The sequence below is a fragment of the Apus apus genome, chromosome 5 (assembly GCF_020740795.1).
Source record: "Apus apus isolate bApuApu2 chromosome 5, bApuApu2.pri.cur, whole genome shotgun sequence".
Classification (NCBI taxonomy): domain Eukaryota; kingdom Metazoa; phylum Chordata; class Aves; order Apodiformes; family Apodidae; genus Apus; species Apus apus.
The window spans coordinates 24,181,046-24,198,375 of record NC_067286.1 but is presented as its reverse complement, the minus strand read 5'-3'; the positions used below and the strand labels follow the sequence as shown (position 1 = coordinate 24,198,375).

Sequence of the window (17,330 nt, the reverse complement as noted above, 5' to 3'; positions counted from 1 at the left end):
GTGGGGGGGGGGTAGGGGTTGGTGTTCCCCGACGCGCATGCGCGCCCCAGCGCCCCGCGAGGCGCGCGCTCCCGCGGCACCGTAGCCCGGCTCGCGCTCCCATAGGCTGCCTGGCCCCGGCAGGCGCGCGCCCGCGGCGCGGCGCTTCCTCGTGCGCGGGCTCGGCGGGGGCCGTGGCGGGCGGGGCTGCCGGCGCGCGCCGCTCCCCGCTGTCAGCTGCTCGCGCGGCGCTCCCCGCCCCCGGCGCGCGCGCTGTCTGCGTCTCGCGCTCCGTCTCCTCAGCCCGGCGGCGGCTCCGTTAAAGCGGCGGCGGGTTCCTGCTTCCGTCTCCGCACCGCCCGGTCCCGTCGCTCTCCCCTCCCCCGCCCCGCCGCGCCCCGCACCCTCGGCCACGGCAGCGCGGGCCCCGCCAGCGGCGCCGGCACTCGGGTAAGGGGATGCGGGGGCTGAGCGGGAGCCGCGGCGGCGGGGAAACGCGAACCGGGCTGCTCCGGCTGGTGCTGCACATCCTTCCCCCGGGCCTGGCGCCGCCTCCGTTGCGGCTCCGGCGCTGCTCGGCAACCGCCGCCGCCGGGGTGGTGGCGGCACGGAGGGAGCCGGTCCTCGCCGTGTGCCGGGGTCTCCACGGGCTCCTGCACCTGAGGGGCGGCGGTGCGGCCTGAAGCCGCCCGGGGAGCGCGGCGGGGGCCCTGCGCCCGGCGGGGGCACGGGAGGCTGGGGCTTGGCGGGCGGCTGTGGGTGGGTGGGTGGCATCACCGTCGGCAGCGGGGCCGAGCCGGGCCCGGGAGCGAGCTGTGTGCGAGCCCCGGCGGCGGCGGTGCCCCGGGGAGCGGCGCGGGCAGCGGGGTTCCCGCCGGGGGGAAGGCGGGTGGGACCGGCCCGTGCTCCCCGGCCGCAGGGCGCGGGTGGCGGCCTCCAACTTTCCTCGTCCCAGGAACTACGGCCGTCCCAGGGGGAGCCTGGTTTTGGCACAGGGAAATACGTGGGAAATGTGGGCTTTAAGGACGGACCTTACGCTCCAGGGCCGCCTGTTAGCTCTGGGAAGTGCCTGTCTTACACGGTCGCAGAGCCAGCGGTTGCTGCCTGGGGCTATTCCCAAGACATCCTTTACCGCGTTTTAGCACATTTAATTGCGTTGGTCTTGGATTCTGTTCCTGACAAGGATCAGGCGATTTTTCCTCTAGTCAGGGTTGTGCTTTATGTCCACTCAAGTGTTTCACACGCGTGTGCAAATGTGTAGCCATTGTGTTGTAGGTGCTTTCCCAAGACCAGGCTAGGACCGCTCTGCTTTTGGAAGATCGTAATTGGGAGTACAGGAATAGGTAGAGACTATCATGCTGTGGTCCGGGATGTACCAAAAAGCCTATGGTCATAGACATCAGCTGACAAACTGCTTGTTGAAAGATTCTAAGTGCCTTAGGGCAGTACCTGTCCTTGTGTCCTTAATGCACACATGATACAATGTACAGCAGTGTAAGGTGGTCAGCACGCTGTGATCCACGTGCTGTGGGTGAGTGCGGAAGATGACAACCACGTGTTAAGAACGTACTTCACTTTATCTGTGATCTCATATTAGCACTTAGCACTTTGTCAGCTGAAACATGGGTGTTTCCGTATAGATGTGTATTTATGAGTCTCTGTGCATGTAAGTTCTCTACCCAAAAATGTGGTCTTTTAGTAACTAGGCATTCACTGAAAGCTGATGAAGTAAATACTTCAGAAAGGATGTTTAGGTATGAAAAGGTGATTTATTTATTTATTATTTTTAAGTAATTGTCCACTGTAAATTGTCAAAAACTTTAGAAAAGTCTGAACTACAAAAGCAGATAAATGTCCAACATTGCCTGTGTTGCTTGGAGTGATTTTACAGAGGGCTCTGTTACAATTCCTTCCATTATTAAATCAGTCTAGTTATTACAAGTTGGCAACTATGCTTTGATGTATTTCCAGTGATGTCTGTTTCTCTGATTATTATGGGTATGCGTACTGCCAAATTTTTATTGATACTTGTTAGGGTTTCATACGTACCTTAAACTGGTATATTAGTGTATTGCAAAGTTTGTGTATTTTCCCAACAGCGGGAAACGAGACAATATTTTTTCAGTGTTGAAAGTGTTATTCACTTTCATAGTTATTAATATTTTTTGAGCAAGCAGATTAGTGATGAGGGAAGAGTAGGCGTCAACCTGGAGTGATGATTTATGCAAATTTTCTCTTTTAGTGATTTAGCTGCCAGGACATTTCACAACTGAGAAATACAGAGGGTCAGATTGGAAGCTGTAGCTTTCTTTCTCGTTTACTCTTGTGTCTTCGTTTGTTAACATTTTGGTAGTTTCGTTAGCTGAGCAACTGAAAAGATATTACTTCTAGGTAATATTAGAACAAGAAAAAATGTTAGCTGTGCTTGCTGGAGTAGAAATGGACTGAACTGACCTTAAGTGAATTAGTAAAGGTAGTGCTAACCTGCATGGGGGCTTCCATTTGTTTTGGCCTCTCTGGATTATGATCACTTTATTGGACTGCAAACAGAGGCTTGATTTTATAATGGAATGTTTATATATTATCAATATTGCAGATAATTCATAAGATTATTCTGAAAAAATATATTACTGGTCCATTCTTGTCTCTCTGTAGCTGTATAAAATTTTTGCACTGTCAGAGGTGTTCTAAACCAAAGTTATTTCCCCAGTCTTGAAGTTTATGTACAGTAAAAAATAATAAACTATAATTTTACATATACATTATCTGTCTGTTCATAGACACTGAAGGGGATAAAGAAAACATGGGCTTGAGTATTTAAATCTTATAGCAGAGTCAGAATTGAAAATGAAAAGTAATTACTATAATCTTAGGCTGGACTGGAGGGGGAGCTAGTGTCAAAGCAAAATGGGACTTAATCTTTTTCTAGACTTACTCAAAAACTTTGGTCATAGAATATGATTCTAATACAATAAAGAAAACAAATGTAGATGATACATGCTATGTGTGATTGCATTAATATGCATCTCTTTTATAAAATGAATATGATATGCAAGTTAAGTGATTTGTGTGTATTTTAGGGAAATCGTGTGTATGTTTTGCTATTATGCAACAAAAACTATCTTCAGATAACTCTGAAGTTGCAGGATCAAGCTCTCATAAGTCATGAAATGCCAGAATTAAGGATTCTTGTAAGAGCTGTGATTTGGCCTGTAAATATATGGTTAAATGTTGCGCTTTTCTCTACAAAGTTTGTTTCGGTATATAGTATAAGAATGGCATAGATTGTGTTTAGTGAGCAATGTTTAATCTTTTTTCTTGGTATGAGATAATGTGTGGCCTCCCTATTTGTTATGTGCTGTTGTTCAAACTGTACCTTCTTATTTTCCTTTTCTTGCTGTTTCATTACCTTCAGTCTCTAGAGTTGGCATGTATCACTAGTAGTAATTTCACAGAAGTCTCTGGAGTTGTGTTTATGTGTCCCTTTGTGTTGAATATCCAATTTAGGGCCTTTATGATATGATATTTCAAAATAATCTATCACTGTTTTAATAATTTACATGTTCTAAAGTGTTTGGGTTTTTTTTTTTTGTTTTTTTTTTTTTTTTTAATAAAGGTCTGTCTCCCTCTGTAATTTACTAACAATAACCTGGCTTTTCTTGGTTATTTTTGTACAGATCCTTTAAAAGGGATCCGTGAATGCATATGCTAGAAAGACTTCACTGCCTGATTTGTAGTATGATCTCTGTAGATTTAGACTGCAAGTACAAATACTTAGATCTGCTGCAACATTAACCCCAAGATACTAAGTAAAAAATTTTGATAAAGAGTGGATTGCCTATTGAAAGGGTGGTGTTTTTTTTGTTTTGTTTCATTTTTTTTGAGAGTATCTGCTTGCAGAAGACAATAAAAATTCCCTCTCTTTTCCTGCGATACCTATCTTTTTAGCAGCACACTTGCCAACATTTGCAGTGCATATGGCAAGGTTCTTTATATAATAGTGTTTAATTTTTTTTTTTTAACATCTTGCTAGAGTACTTTACACATGAGGGCACAGAGAACAAGTTCAAGTAATTTTAAATTTTTGTTATGTGAATATAATGTGTTTTTCATTTAAACTGAGGTTTAGGTTTTTGGTACTCATGTGTTAAAAAATATTCTTTGCATACAAACAAAATGTTCAACATGCTAGATGAAAAAAAGACAGGAACCCTGCTGAAATGTGTGTACTTTGCCGTGAGACTTCTGCTACTTGAGCTACTAGAGAGTGTGGTATCAGTCATTTATAATCCATTTGCGGTCCAAATGATAGGTTTGTGAATGATTTTCTGAAATTTTGAAGTGTTTCAAAGTAGTGATGAAACTGAAATCTTGGGCTCTACTCCAGGCTCTTGGAATAAGCTTGTTCTGCTGGATGCTGATTTTTCTGCTTACTCCTTTGTAATAGCTGCTTAAATATCTTCCTGTCCCAATCTTTTTTTGCTCTATTCTAAAAGTTTTATCATAATCCTGTTTTCCCCATGTAAACATTTTATTTCTTGCTAATGGGCTTCATATCTGAGATCCAGAACAGCTGTGCAGGGAGATTCTAATTATTAAAATTGTTTATCCCAGTGTTCTTTCACTGTTTGAATCCTATCCAGCTATTTGTACTCCTTTCTGCTGGTCTCTGTCCACTATCCTCAGCTTCATGTCCAGTTCTCTATCATGGCAAGGATCAGTCCCTTCTATGTTCTGTATTTCCACTGGCTCCTGTTCTGTCTTTGTGAAGTTTTCCAACTTTGGGTTGTACTTTGTTCTGGTCTTCCTGCCTAGCTGGTCTCTTACTTGAATTTGTTTTCGTCTTTCATACCAGTCTTCTCACCCATCTCAGACTTGATTTGTATTCCAAATTCAAGATTCTGTTCTGGTGTCAACTGTATCAGCTTTTTCCCATTTTGCATTTCTTTCTTCAGTTAAGTCCTGTCAGTCCTCTTTTCCACCCTTTGGTTTATGTGGATAGCTTACCTCTTGATGCATGCTGGGTCTAGCAGGATATCACTGAGAAGCAACTTAGATGCCAGTGGTCCATCCTGATACTTGGGAAAACAAGCAGGCCTATCAAGAGAAGAGCGTGGCTTAACAGACATCTCATGTCTGAGCTCCAGTGCAAAAATGCAAATGTACAAGCATTGGAAACTGGGACAGGCTACAAATGAAAATTTAGAAACATTATCCAGGTATGTAGTGGTGACAACAAGAGAGCCAATGCTCACCTTGATGTGGCACTTGTAAGGGAGATCAAGGGCAGCAAGAAGAGTTTCTTCTAGTACTTTAGTAGTAAAAAGCTGAACAAATAAAATATGGACTTGTTTCTGAATGTGACATGCTATTTAGTGACAGTGGTGATGGACAAGGTGGAGGTGTGCAGTGCCCTCTTTTGCTTAGCAAGTCTTCATCGACAAGGTCTCCCAGGCCTCTGTGCTTAGTGACAGGGTTTGAGAAAAGTAGCTACCACCAGTGGATGAGAATTGAGTCAGGGATCATTGAGAACTTAAATCATACAAACCTGTGTGGCCAAATGAACTGTGTCTGAGGATGTTGATAGAGCTGACCACAGTCATAGTGAGGTCCCTCTCCATCATCTTTGAGACATCTTGGATCAGGAGAGCTTCCTGAGGACTGAAGAAAGGCATATGTTGCACTCTTCCAAAAAAGGTCAAAGTACAATCCAAGGAGCTACAAAACTGGCTATAGCTGCCTTTTTGTCCCTAGGAAGATAGGAATATGGAACACGTTGTAACACATTGTAACACGTTGGCACAAGAAAAGGGAACTTATTTGGAACAGTTGGCATGAATTTGTCAAAGATAAATCATGCATGACTGGCCTGATCGTCTTCTATGTTAAAATGGCTGAATTTTTGGATGAGGGAAGAACAATGAGTTGCATTTACCCTGACTTCAGCAAGGTTTTTAACTCTTTCTCCAACATATTCTCATATCCAAATTTGGACATTACAGTCTGAGTGGATGGAGAGCTAGGTTGGAGAAAGACTGGTTGGATGGATGGACTCAGAATGTAGCGGTTAATGTGTCATATATGGAGGCTGGTAACAAGTGAGATACTGCAGGGGTTCCTCCTGAGGAGGTGATTGACTGTCCTATTGTGTTTGCACATGAAATGAAACTGGGGGAAAAGTTGATACTGATGAGGATGGGGCTTCCATTCAGAGGTGGTTTGGCACTGCAGATGCAAGGTCCACCTGGAGTCTTATAAAATTCAGTAAGGAAAAATGCGAAGCCCTGCACCTGGGAAGGAAGAGCTCCTTGCAATGATACAGACTGGTGACTCACTGGCTAGGAAGCAGCTCTGCTGGAGAAGCCTGAGGTCTTGGTGGAAAGCGCTCTGACCGTGGGCCAGCAGCAGCATGTCCCTGCAGAAAAAAATGGCAACAATATCTTTGACTGTATTAGCAGAAACATAGCCAGTAGATGGAGTGAGGTGATTATCCCTCTCTACTTGGTGCTCATTAGACCACATCTAGAGTACTGCACCCAGTTTTGGGACACTCAGTACAGGAAAGACATTGATGAACAGAATTGAATTCAGTGGAGGGCTACCGAGATGGTTAGGGAGGTGAAGCACTTGCACTGTGAGGAGAGGCTGAGAGAGCTGGGTTTGTTCTTCTGGAAAAGAGATAGCTTCAGGGGGATCCAAAAACAACCTGCTGGTGTCTTTAAGGAGATCAGGCCCAGTTGGCATGGGTTTGTGAAAGGCAGGTCCTGCCTGACGAACCTGATCTCCTGTGACAAGGTGATCTGCTTAGTGGCTGAGGAAAAGGCTGTGGATGCTGTCTACCTAGACTTTAGGAAAGCCTGTGATACAATCTCCCATAGCATTCTTCTGGAGAAACTGGCTACATATGGCCTAGAGCAGTGCCCTTTTTTCTAAGTAAAACACCAGCTGGCTGGCTGAGCCGAAAGAGTTCTGAATGGATTTAAATCCTATTGGTGGCCAGTCACAAGTGTTGTTCCCTGGGATTCAGTTTTGGGGCCAATTCTCTTTGGTATCTTTATCAATGATCTGGATGAGGTGATTGAGTGCACCCTCGGTAAGTTTGTAGACACATCAAGTTGGGTGTGGGTGTTCATTTGCCAGAGGGTAGGAAGACTCTGCAGAGGGACCTGGACCTGCTGGATTGATGTGCTAAGACCAACTGGATGATATTCAACATGTCCAAGTGCTGGGTCCTGCACCACATGCAATGCTATAGGGTTGGGGAAGAGTGACTGGAGAGCTGCCCGGAGGAAAAGGACCTGGGGGTGCTGGTCAACAGCCGACTTAACATGAGTTAGCAGTGTGCCCATTAGGCCAAGAAGGCCAACACCATCCTGGCTTGTATCAGAAATACTGTGGCCAGCAGGAGTAGGGAAATTATTGCCCCCATATACTTGGCACTGGTGAGGCCTCACCTCGAATATTGTGTTCAGTTTTGGGCACCTCAGTACAAGAAGGACACTGAGGTCCTGAAGCATGTCCAGAGAAAGGCAACAAAACTGATGAATGGTCTGGAGAAAAAGTTTTATGAGGAGCATCTGAGGGAACTGGAGTTGTTTAGCCTGGAGCAAAGGAGGCTGAGAGGAGATGTTAACGGCTCTCTACAACTACCTGAAAGGAGGTTGTAGCAATGTGGGGGTTGGTCTCTTCTGCCTAGTAACAAATGATAGAGAGAGGAAATGGCCTCAGGTTGTGCCAGGGGAGGTTTAGGCTGGATATTTGAAGAAACTTATTCACTGAAAGAGTTATGAAACTCTGAAACAGGCTGGCCAGAGAGGTCATTGAATCACCATCCCTGGAGGTGTTTAAAAGATGTGTAGATGTGGTGCTTAGGAATATGTTTTAGCACTGGACTGTGTAGAGTTAGGTTAATGGTTGGACTAGATGATCTTAAAGGTCTTTTCCAACCAGAATAATTTTGTGGAGATCACCAAGAAGATGGAGTCAGGCTCTGTACTGCAGCACGTGGTTGGAGCACACAAGGCAGTGGTCAAAAATTGAAACAAAGAAGTTTCAGACTGGGTATAAAGAAAAATTTTCAATCCATGAGCATAGTTAAGCTGTGGAAGAGGTTGCCCAGAGAAGCTTTGCAGCCTCTGTCTTACAAAACCCAGCTGGATAAAGCTAAGTAACCTGTTGTGAGCAGGCGATTGGGCTAGGGACATGTGGAGGTTCCTTCCAACCTGTATTATTATCCTGTGAGTCTACGACTGTGGATGCGTAGCTCCCAGAAGGCTTATACTGGAATGCAGTCAGTACAGACAGAATGTGTAGGTGACTCAACCCTAATATACCAAAACAAAATCAGTAACAGTAATGTTACAGGGAGCTTGACAAAAACATTTGTTTGTCAGGATATGCATTTTGCTGTCTCTTAGGAAGATGCACATGGAGTTTAAAGTGTGCAAGTGATTAAACTTTTTAAAGAAAAAATAGCCTTTTGCAGTGAGTGAAAGTGTGTTTTTCTGTAGCTTTCCTTGGAAAGGGGAAAAAATGTTTTGTGTACAATGAAAACATTTAAGTAGCTCAGCTTTGAGCTGAACACCTGGCACAGAATGGCTGATCTTGGGAAGCCTTTGGCAACTTAAAAGAAACTGAAAAATTAATCTCCTACAGGGAAGTATCTGGCTGCCTTAAAAATAGGTGATCTTTCTGGGTCATTTGTAATGATATATATGTAAATTGATATTATGTATTTCATAATGCATCATATCAAGATGGTGATTTTGTTGAGTATCTGCTAAATCAGTTGCAATAAATTCTGAGGTTTGTTCCCCCTGCCCCCGATACATTATACGCTAGTTCCCTCACAGTTACTATTTCCTCCTGTTCTTTTCTTCCTCTCTTCCCCCTCTGTGTTTTCAGAGTGAGGATGAGAAACAAATAAAAGAAAAGAAGCAGTCCTAAGATATAAGAATCCCCATGACTGTTCTGCAAGACTTTTAGCTATGAGTCTTCAAAGCAGAAGAGTTGCCCATAGCAAAGGGCTGCTCTTAAATGACAGCCTGCAGATATATTTTTTAATATATTTTTTTAATCTTTTGTTATGAAGCATGAGATGCTAAGTGTAAGTCTTTGAATTACCCTTTTCTGAGGTTTTTGCCTCTTTACGTGGATGTGCTAACCTGTAGTTTTTAGGGATCCTCCCTAAGACAAGTGGTGTTTTCTGTAATAAGGCATAGTTTCCAATGAATGAACCGTTTTTCTTACTTTCATCAAGTATTAGATATTAATACATTAAAAACAAAAAAGAAACGCTGCGGGTATTGGTCATTCTAGAATTTGTCGAAGTTTGTGCTGCTACAATTGCTTTATGTTAACAATATTAATTTTGAATGTAAATGCTTTTTGGGAGTCTGCTTTCATTATGTTTTCTTCATCATTTTATAGTAATAAGATAAATTATTTTCGGTAGTATTAGAGAGTTTCTTTTGTGAGACAGTTAATATCAATTACTGTCACCATGACATTATTAATTCTGAAAGGTAAATACTGTTTTAGAAGCTCATGAAACATTGCTGTGAATGTCTTATGTAAGTTAATTCAGACTTGCTATGTGTTAGAATATGTCTTCAAAGCATTGCCCTTCCAAAAGGTTTTGTAAAAGAACAGTAAGAATTCTGTTCCAACAACCTCCAAATGTTCATCTCTTGTTTATTAAATTACTTATGGTGAACTCCACCATAATTTGGGTAGAACTTGCACAGTGTCATAGTAACTTTTTAGGGTTAGTCTGATTTGTATGGGTACGAATACCTTTGTCAGGCTTTTTTGAGCTTAAACTTCTTTAAAGTCTCTGCCTGTAAGGAGATTTCTGTTGACCAACTGACCTCTTTAAAAAACGTCAGCTTTAAAATTACCTCTAGCCTTTGTCTTTAGCTCTGTGCCTCTATTTATGATTATAAAATATTACATATATGTAATATACCTGAAACATGTATACATGTTTCTGATATGCTGTACTTAGCTGACATCCTGTCTCTTTCTGAGTGTTGCCTAAACAGCTTTCTTTGTTTGACAATCTGTAGAATGTTTGCACATTAGGCGATTGTATACTTCAGACTGAATGATTTTTGCTGTTACAATGTGTGTAGTGTGTTGATGGTCTCTTTTCTCTGTTTTTCTCCATCAAGTTGTATAAGACTGAGAACATTATGTCTTTAGTTTTTCTCAGATGCAAGCATTTGTCCCTATATACTGCAAGGTTTGAATTCACAGAAGAAAAATATTCCTTAAAAAAATAAATTAGTTTGTTTCCACTATTTATGATTTGGTTGCACAGAGACATCTTTGTGGTGTTGTGCCATGCCTTGGTGTACTTAGATAGTCTCTACAGTTCCTTTTTTTTATGTGGTTTGAATTTTTTAGCTTTTGTAAAGACTTGCTCACAGTTCACAATCTTCTGAATGCATGTCTTCACATCTCTCTGTGTTAGGTCTGTTTCACTATTCTTTTGGGATTTTTTTTTTTAACAGTACAGCATCTTACTTTTTCATCTGTCCATTTCATGAGGTGTTTTCAAATTATAGCAATTAGGACAGTATGAGTCACACCTTTATGTTGTGATGTGACCCACTGTTTAGGACAGAGTGGCGTTGGAAGATGTTTTCCTTAAGTTGTTCTTCATTGCAGATGCCTAGTCAGTGCTCTTGATTTTGTGTTGGACTTGTAGACATTCTCTCTGCAATTCTGCTGTCTTTTAACTTCAGTGAGGTGGTGCTGTATCAATACTATTAAGTTTGCCCTACCAGGCTATAAAGATGGATGGCAATTTGGCTAATATTACAGCTTACATTACACCTGGTGACAAAGTCTTCAAACTCTGCAGATGTGAATAGGCGTTGTGTATTTCCTAGGGAGCAGGGGATGTTGTCCCTTAGCAAGATGCTGATTTCTTCTGATGTAATTTTTTTCCTTCAGTGGCAGCAGGACCCTTGGAATGCATGTGAGAAAGCCCTTTTATCCTTCCTCTCTACCTGATTACAGTGGATAGCACTCTTACAGGATGAGGGATTGAGTACAACGTAGAGCAAAGAAACATTGGTCTCTCGAGGCACTAGACATACACACAAGACACAGAGTTCAGCATAAATTAAAATGCTTGTTTGATTTTCCTGTACAACATATTGCAGTGTCATGCATAGATAATGATAGATAATAATTCTGCAGATTTTATGCCTACAGAAGTGCTGAGAGAACATTGTCTCTACTCAGTTCATTGCTCTTCAGATCTGTGTGCACAAAATCATGTGCTTTCAGTTTATCCTCAGGCATGCTGAACACACTTCTCTGATATACCACTAGGTGCTTCAAGCTATTAAGCCAAGAACAGCTAATACCCTGAGTACTAGTACTGCAATTTGCCAGTAAGGTCATAAAAACGTGTATTGAGATGTAACAGGATCATAAAATCATAGAATGGCTTGGGTTGGAAGGGACCTTAAAGATCATCTAGTTCCAATCCCCCTGCATGGGCAGGGTCACCTCCCACTAGACCAGATTGCTCATAGGCCCATCCAACCTGCCCTTGAACACTTCCAGGGAGGGGGCAGGGAATGCTGGTTTCAGCCAGAAATCACAGGATCATAGATGTTTTGACCTTATGCTCTCCATAGAATAAATTTGAGATGCCATTTTACAGAATGTTAAGTTTTGCTTACTTGCAAGTCCACTGTTTTCTGAAGTCCTACAAGAGATAAGATCATGCTAGCCCTGGGTGTTGGCCTCTTCTCCCAAGTTAATAATGACAGGACCAGAGGAAATGGTCTGAAATTGCAGCAGGGGAGGTTTAGACTGGACAACATTAGGAAGAATTTCTTTACTGAAAAAGTGGTCAGACACTGGAACAGTCTGCCCAGGGATGTGGTTGAGTCACCATCCTTGGAAGTATTCAAGAAACGTGTAGATGTGGCACTTCAGAGCATGCTCTAGTGGCTGAGATTGTAGGGGTTTTTTTTGGTGGGTGTTATTTGGTGGAGCGTGTGTGGTGTTTGTGTTTGTTTGGAGTTTTGTTGTGTGGGGGTTTTTTTGTGTGTATTTTGTGTGTGGTTTTTTGGGATTTTTTTTTGTCATGATGGTTGGACTCGGTGATCTCCGTGGTCCTTTTCAACCATGACTATTCTGTGATTCAATTAGGACTTCCAGGACTCTTGTCTTTCATGGCACATTTTCTTACACAGATAGTGACTACATCTGCTGTTTGAACTGTGTCAACCTCAGCTTCGCTATTTCAGAGCTATGACTTTTCAGGGCAGGCTTGCTCTCATTCTTCACAAGTATAGAAGGGTAACTGTCAGGTCTATATGCCTCCCTAAGTGGATTAGTTAGCTGTATGAAAGTCTCTAGGGTTGGTCTGTACACTGTTACAATTGATTCCCTGCTGAAATAAAGAATTATTTTTCCTTGCTATGTGGCATTTTTTTTTCTCATTGGTCTTACTCAGAGGGTGTGTTTGTGCTCTGCAAACAGAACTACAGTTCTGATAATTAGGCAGGGCCATTTTTCCAAGGAAATGCTCCATATTATGGGGATACCTGGATCCCCTGCACTTCTATAAGGACCTTTTTTTTGTGAGTGTGTTTTGGCAACTTGCTGTCTTTCTTGTCTAAGTTATTTTCTTGGCTATATCTGCTCATGGAAATTGTGAAAAGTGCCCAAGGACTGGAGGAAAGCAAATGTTACTCCTATGTTCAAGGAGGGCAAGAGAGGACAAGGAGCTACAGGCTGGTGAACCTCACTTTGATCACAGGGAAGGTGATTTAACAATTAATCCTGGAAACCATTTCCAGGCATGTGAAAGACCAGAAAGTGATCAGAAGTAGTCAGCATGAATTCACCAAGGGGAAGAAGTCATGCTTGACCAACTCTGATAACCTTCTGTGGTGAAACGACTGGCTTGGTATGCAAAGGGAGAGCAGAGGATACTGTCTAGACTTCAGTAAGGCTTTTGACACTGTCTCCCATAAGATTGACACAGGGAAACTGCCAAGGTATGGGTTGGATGAGCAGACAATGAGGTGTATTGAAAACTTGCTTGATGGCTGGTTCCAGAGGGTGGCAATCAGTGGCACATGGTCTAGTTGGAGGCCTGTAAGTAGCAATATGCCCCAGGGGTCAATACTAGATCCAGTCCTGTTTCTTATCTTCATTAACAACTTTGATGGTGGTGCTGAAGTGCACTGTTAGCAAGTTAGCTGATGCAACAAAACTGAGTAGGTAATATGCTGGAGGGTTTGTACTGCTGTTCAGAGGTATCTCAACAGGCTGGAAGAAGGGTTTGACAGGAACCTCCTGGAGTTCAACAGAGGGAAATGCCAAGACCTGAACCTGGGGAGTCAAAAATCCAGTTGCTGGGGACCAACACGCTGGAGAGCAGCTTTGCAGAAAAGGACTTTGGATTCCTGGTGGACACCAAGTTGAACGTGAGCCATCAATGTGCCCTTGTGGTGAGAAAGGCTAGTGGTATCCTTGGCTGTATGGGGAGGAGTGTTGCCAGTAGTTCAAGGGAGTTGATTCTTCCCTCTAATCAGCACTGGTGTGGCCTCACCTGGAGTACTATGTCCAGTTCTGGGCTCCTTGGAACAAGAGACACAGGGACATTGGAGAGAGTCCAGCAAAGAGCCATGAAAATGATGAAGGAACTGAAACACCTGTCCTATGAGGAAGGGTTGAGAGAGTTGGAGACTGGTTAGCCCAGAGAAGGCTTTGGGAGTTATTATCAACATGTATAAATACCTGGAGGGAGGTACTGGAGTAAAGGTGAGCTGAGAGACAGTGCAGTGTACTTTCTGGATCTCACTAAGAAAGGCCCAACATCAAATGGCTTAATAAGGTAACTGTTTTAATAAGACAGACTAAGAAAAGTGGTATAGATAGTAACCAAATCATACATCCCTTCAGATGTTGGGCACCCTGTGTTCCTGCAGCATCAATTGGAGGAGCCCAGATTGAATTTTTCCCCCCTGATGGACTGTGCAGAGCAGATCCTCTCTGTGGAGAGAAGCTTTCCCTTCTTGTCATTTGAGCTATTATATAGTTCCCTCACAAAAAAAACCCCAACTCTAATCCTAAAGGATGTTCGCATTAGAAGTTCTTGCTGCACTTTGAGATAAAAGCAAGACCATGCAGGTGGTGTAATCACCTATACCAACTACTTGCAGATTCCTCTGTTATAAGTAACTGCCTGAGTTTAACCAGCAGCCAGGGAATTCATAAAGAGCAGCAGAGGCCTGTACCCATTCAAGTTAACTGTTTTGTTGATCACTAATTCCTAAACATGAAACTGACTCTCAGTTCAGGAAAATACAAAGAAGTTGGAGACAGGCTTTCTTCAGTGCTGACCAGTGACAGGACAAGACACAATGGGTATAAACTGAAACACAGGTGGTTCTGTCTGAACATAAAGAAACACTGTTACTGTGAGGGTGTCTGAGCACTGTCACAGGTTGTCCAGACAGGTTGTGGTGTCACCATCTTTGGAGAGACTCGAAAGCGATCCGGACATGTTCCTGGTCTACTGGCTCTAGGTAGAACCCACTTAGGGGTTGGATAAGGTGACCTTCAGAGGTCCCTTCCAATCTCACCTGTTCTGTGATTCCATGCAGTGTTGTGATTTTGTTTGTTTACTCAAGGGAGGATGCTCTTCTGTTGGCATTTAACATATCCCAGTATTTGAGACTTGATTCCAAAAAGATAGGCTTGTGCCAAAAGCAGTATGGAGATTACACACCTCAGGAGTGTGCAGGTCACTACAATTTAAACTGTGTATGGATCTTAATTGCAAGATGGCTTCCTGAGTCTCAGTATATTTTTTAATTTATTGCATAAGCAGCTAGGAATGATTCTGTATTGGACTGAGTTGTCTTCTGATACCTATCAGCTTCTTTCCTATTTCTCTGTTACAGCTTTTTTTTTTCTTTGTTTGTTTGGGTTTTTTGGTTGTGTGTGGGTTTTTTTGTTTGTTTGTTTTAAATTTGTGTCATTAATCTGAGGACATCTAATGTACTTCACCTTATGTCAGATGCAGGATGGAAAGCAGGAGACCTCAGAAATGAGTTACAAAGACAGAGGGAGCACAAAAATATTAGTCCAAATGTTGCGGAAGAGCTGAATTTATAACAGAATTCTGATTATTGGTTGACAATTATGGTTAGCTTTTGTTGAAATAATATTTGATAAATAACATGTAATATGACTTTATTTTTCCTATCTTTTTGTCATCAATTGTAATAACTGTAAACAGCATTTCTACAGGGATGCTGTAATCTTATTCAGGTAAGTAGAATGATTGAAATTAATTTTTGAAATGAGGGTCTCATTAATTTATCTGAAGACATAATTGCAGGGTTTTCTGTATTTTTCCTTGAGAAAGTTATTTATTTTTTGATGGAGTTTTAATGATGCTCAAGTTAAGTGCCTGTGGATTTATGCTGAATTAAAATTAACTTGCATGCAGTGCTAAGAATACTATTGCTTCTGGATAGTTCTTCAGGCAACTCAGTATTTTGAGTTTCACTTGTCATTAAAATATCTTTTTTTATCTAACTTTTCATGTTAGGTTGACATCAGTTAGCATTTGGAAAAGATAAAATAGAAATCCTTTTTATAATAATTTTTTTAAAATAGATGTTTGTTGGTTGTTTTTTTGTTTTGTTTTGTTTTTTTCTTTCCCAAACTGATCCTTGATCAGTACTTTTATATAATGTAAATTTTGCTGGTTTGCTAACTTTCTCTTAGTTCTTTGTACTGTACTTGCTTCTGTAGTACTGGGCCTGTCAGATTGCAGGTTTGCTCTTGGTTAAATATCATCCTGCTTTCTTAGGCAGGGATCCCTCTCCTTAAAGTAGAATAGATTTGTGAAATAAGTATATATTTTAGAAGGCAAGCATAAAATTTGCTATGATACGTTGTAATAAGATTTATAGGTATTGTCAAGTCATGCCATGTTTATTAAGGCACCTGTATGATATTTTGAATGTGCTTTGCAGCATTTTGTTTAGGAAAATAAATTATTAATCTTGAAGGCCTTTTGGCTTTATTGATTTATATGACTGATTTTTTGTGTTTCTAAAAATCTGAGGTAGTAGATGGAGATATGGTTTAGTATCCTGTCAGAAATGTGAAGCAAAATATCAATTACATGGTTATGTTTGAAAGTAAACATGAAGAATAGGAAGCAGAACTGTATCTTGTTAATTTCAGAGTGCTCTCTCAAAAGTGCATTTAGATTCTAAACAGCCTTCGTCTGACTTTCTTAATGTTTATATATCTACCATAAATACAGAAACATTTTTCACAGTCTTTAAATGTTTATTTAAATATCTTTTCTCATGACACTGATGTGGAATGTTGCAATATGCTCACACTATGTTATGCAGCAAAGGTGCATCCTGGGAGTTAATGAAGATTGGTGTTTCCTGCTCAGAAGTTTGTAAATAATGGTTGTAATTCAGTGGCACCTTCCATATTTATCCAGTACAGTTTTTTGTTTACTGGAGAGGTTTCCATGGATTTGACTTATAGGGCAGTAAAGAACAGCTTGTGTGCCTAATGTTATAGTGTGGCAGTTCAGTTGTTTGGGTTCTCCTCAAAGTCTAAACAAACAGGGAATCTTTTGACAAATAACTTTTTGTTAGTGGTTTTTTTCCTGAAGTCTCTTGCAAATGTGTGGTATTGTTGTTGCTTAAACTTCTTGCCTTCCCTGGCAGAAGCAACCACAAGGATACTGATTCTTTCCTTGTCCGGCTTAGATACACCTTACCAAAAGAGGTGAAATCCTAAGTGCTTTGGAATGGTAGCATTTGGAATGCTCCTTTGGACAGTTCTTTCCTTGGTTGTTGCTTGAAAATGTGGTGTTTATTAACTGCCATCACCTGGTGTTGAAGGGTGTCTATTTCTCAGAGCCCTTAGATGATGGCATTTTTTTGTTTATATGTTAGGTCAAATGTGATTACAGAGAAAAAAGTGATGTGAACTGTGAATTCCCGTCTGAGAATTCAGTTGTGTTTGGATGGGCTGTGTGAAGACTTACCGTTATATTGAAGGTGGATAGTCCCAGGTGGGCACAGTTAGTATGTACTAACATTAAAAAAACCAACCCCAAACCAAATATGCTGGGACAGTATTTAAGAATAATCAGTGTAAATACTTTTTGTGTTGTATTGGCACACATGTCAGTGTGAAAAGTTTCTGCTGGAATATGGTAATCCAAAATGGAATATTGTCTTTTGAACTGTGATTTCTAATGGCTTTTATACTGTTGCAGGGGACTGTCTTCCCTGAGCTACACTTAATACAAATGTGTAATTGATGAC

General features: G+C 41.8%; 1 protein-coding gene across 2 annotated transcripts in view; it reads left to right on the top strand.

The window, feature by feature from the left end:
* The first annotated feature begins 306 nt into the window (after positions 1–306).
* The window catches only part of FUT8 (fucosyltransferase 8), a 107,048-nt gene continuing 90,024 nt past the window's right edge, over positions 307–17,330 (top strand). For both annotated transcript variants that reach the window (XM_051620994.1, XM_051620995.1), the window contains exon 1: positions 307–429. The gene's annotated coding sequence lies outside the window, so the exon portion shown is untranslated. The remainder of the gene's footprint in view (positions 430–17,330) is intronic.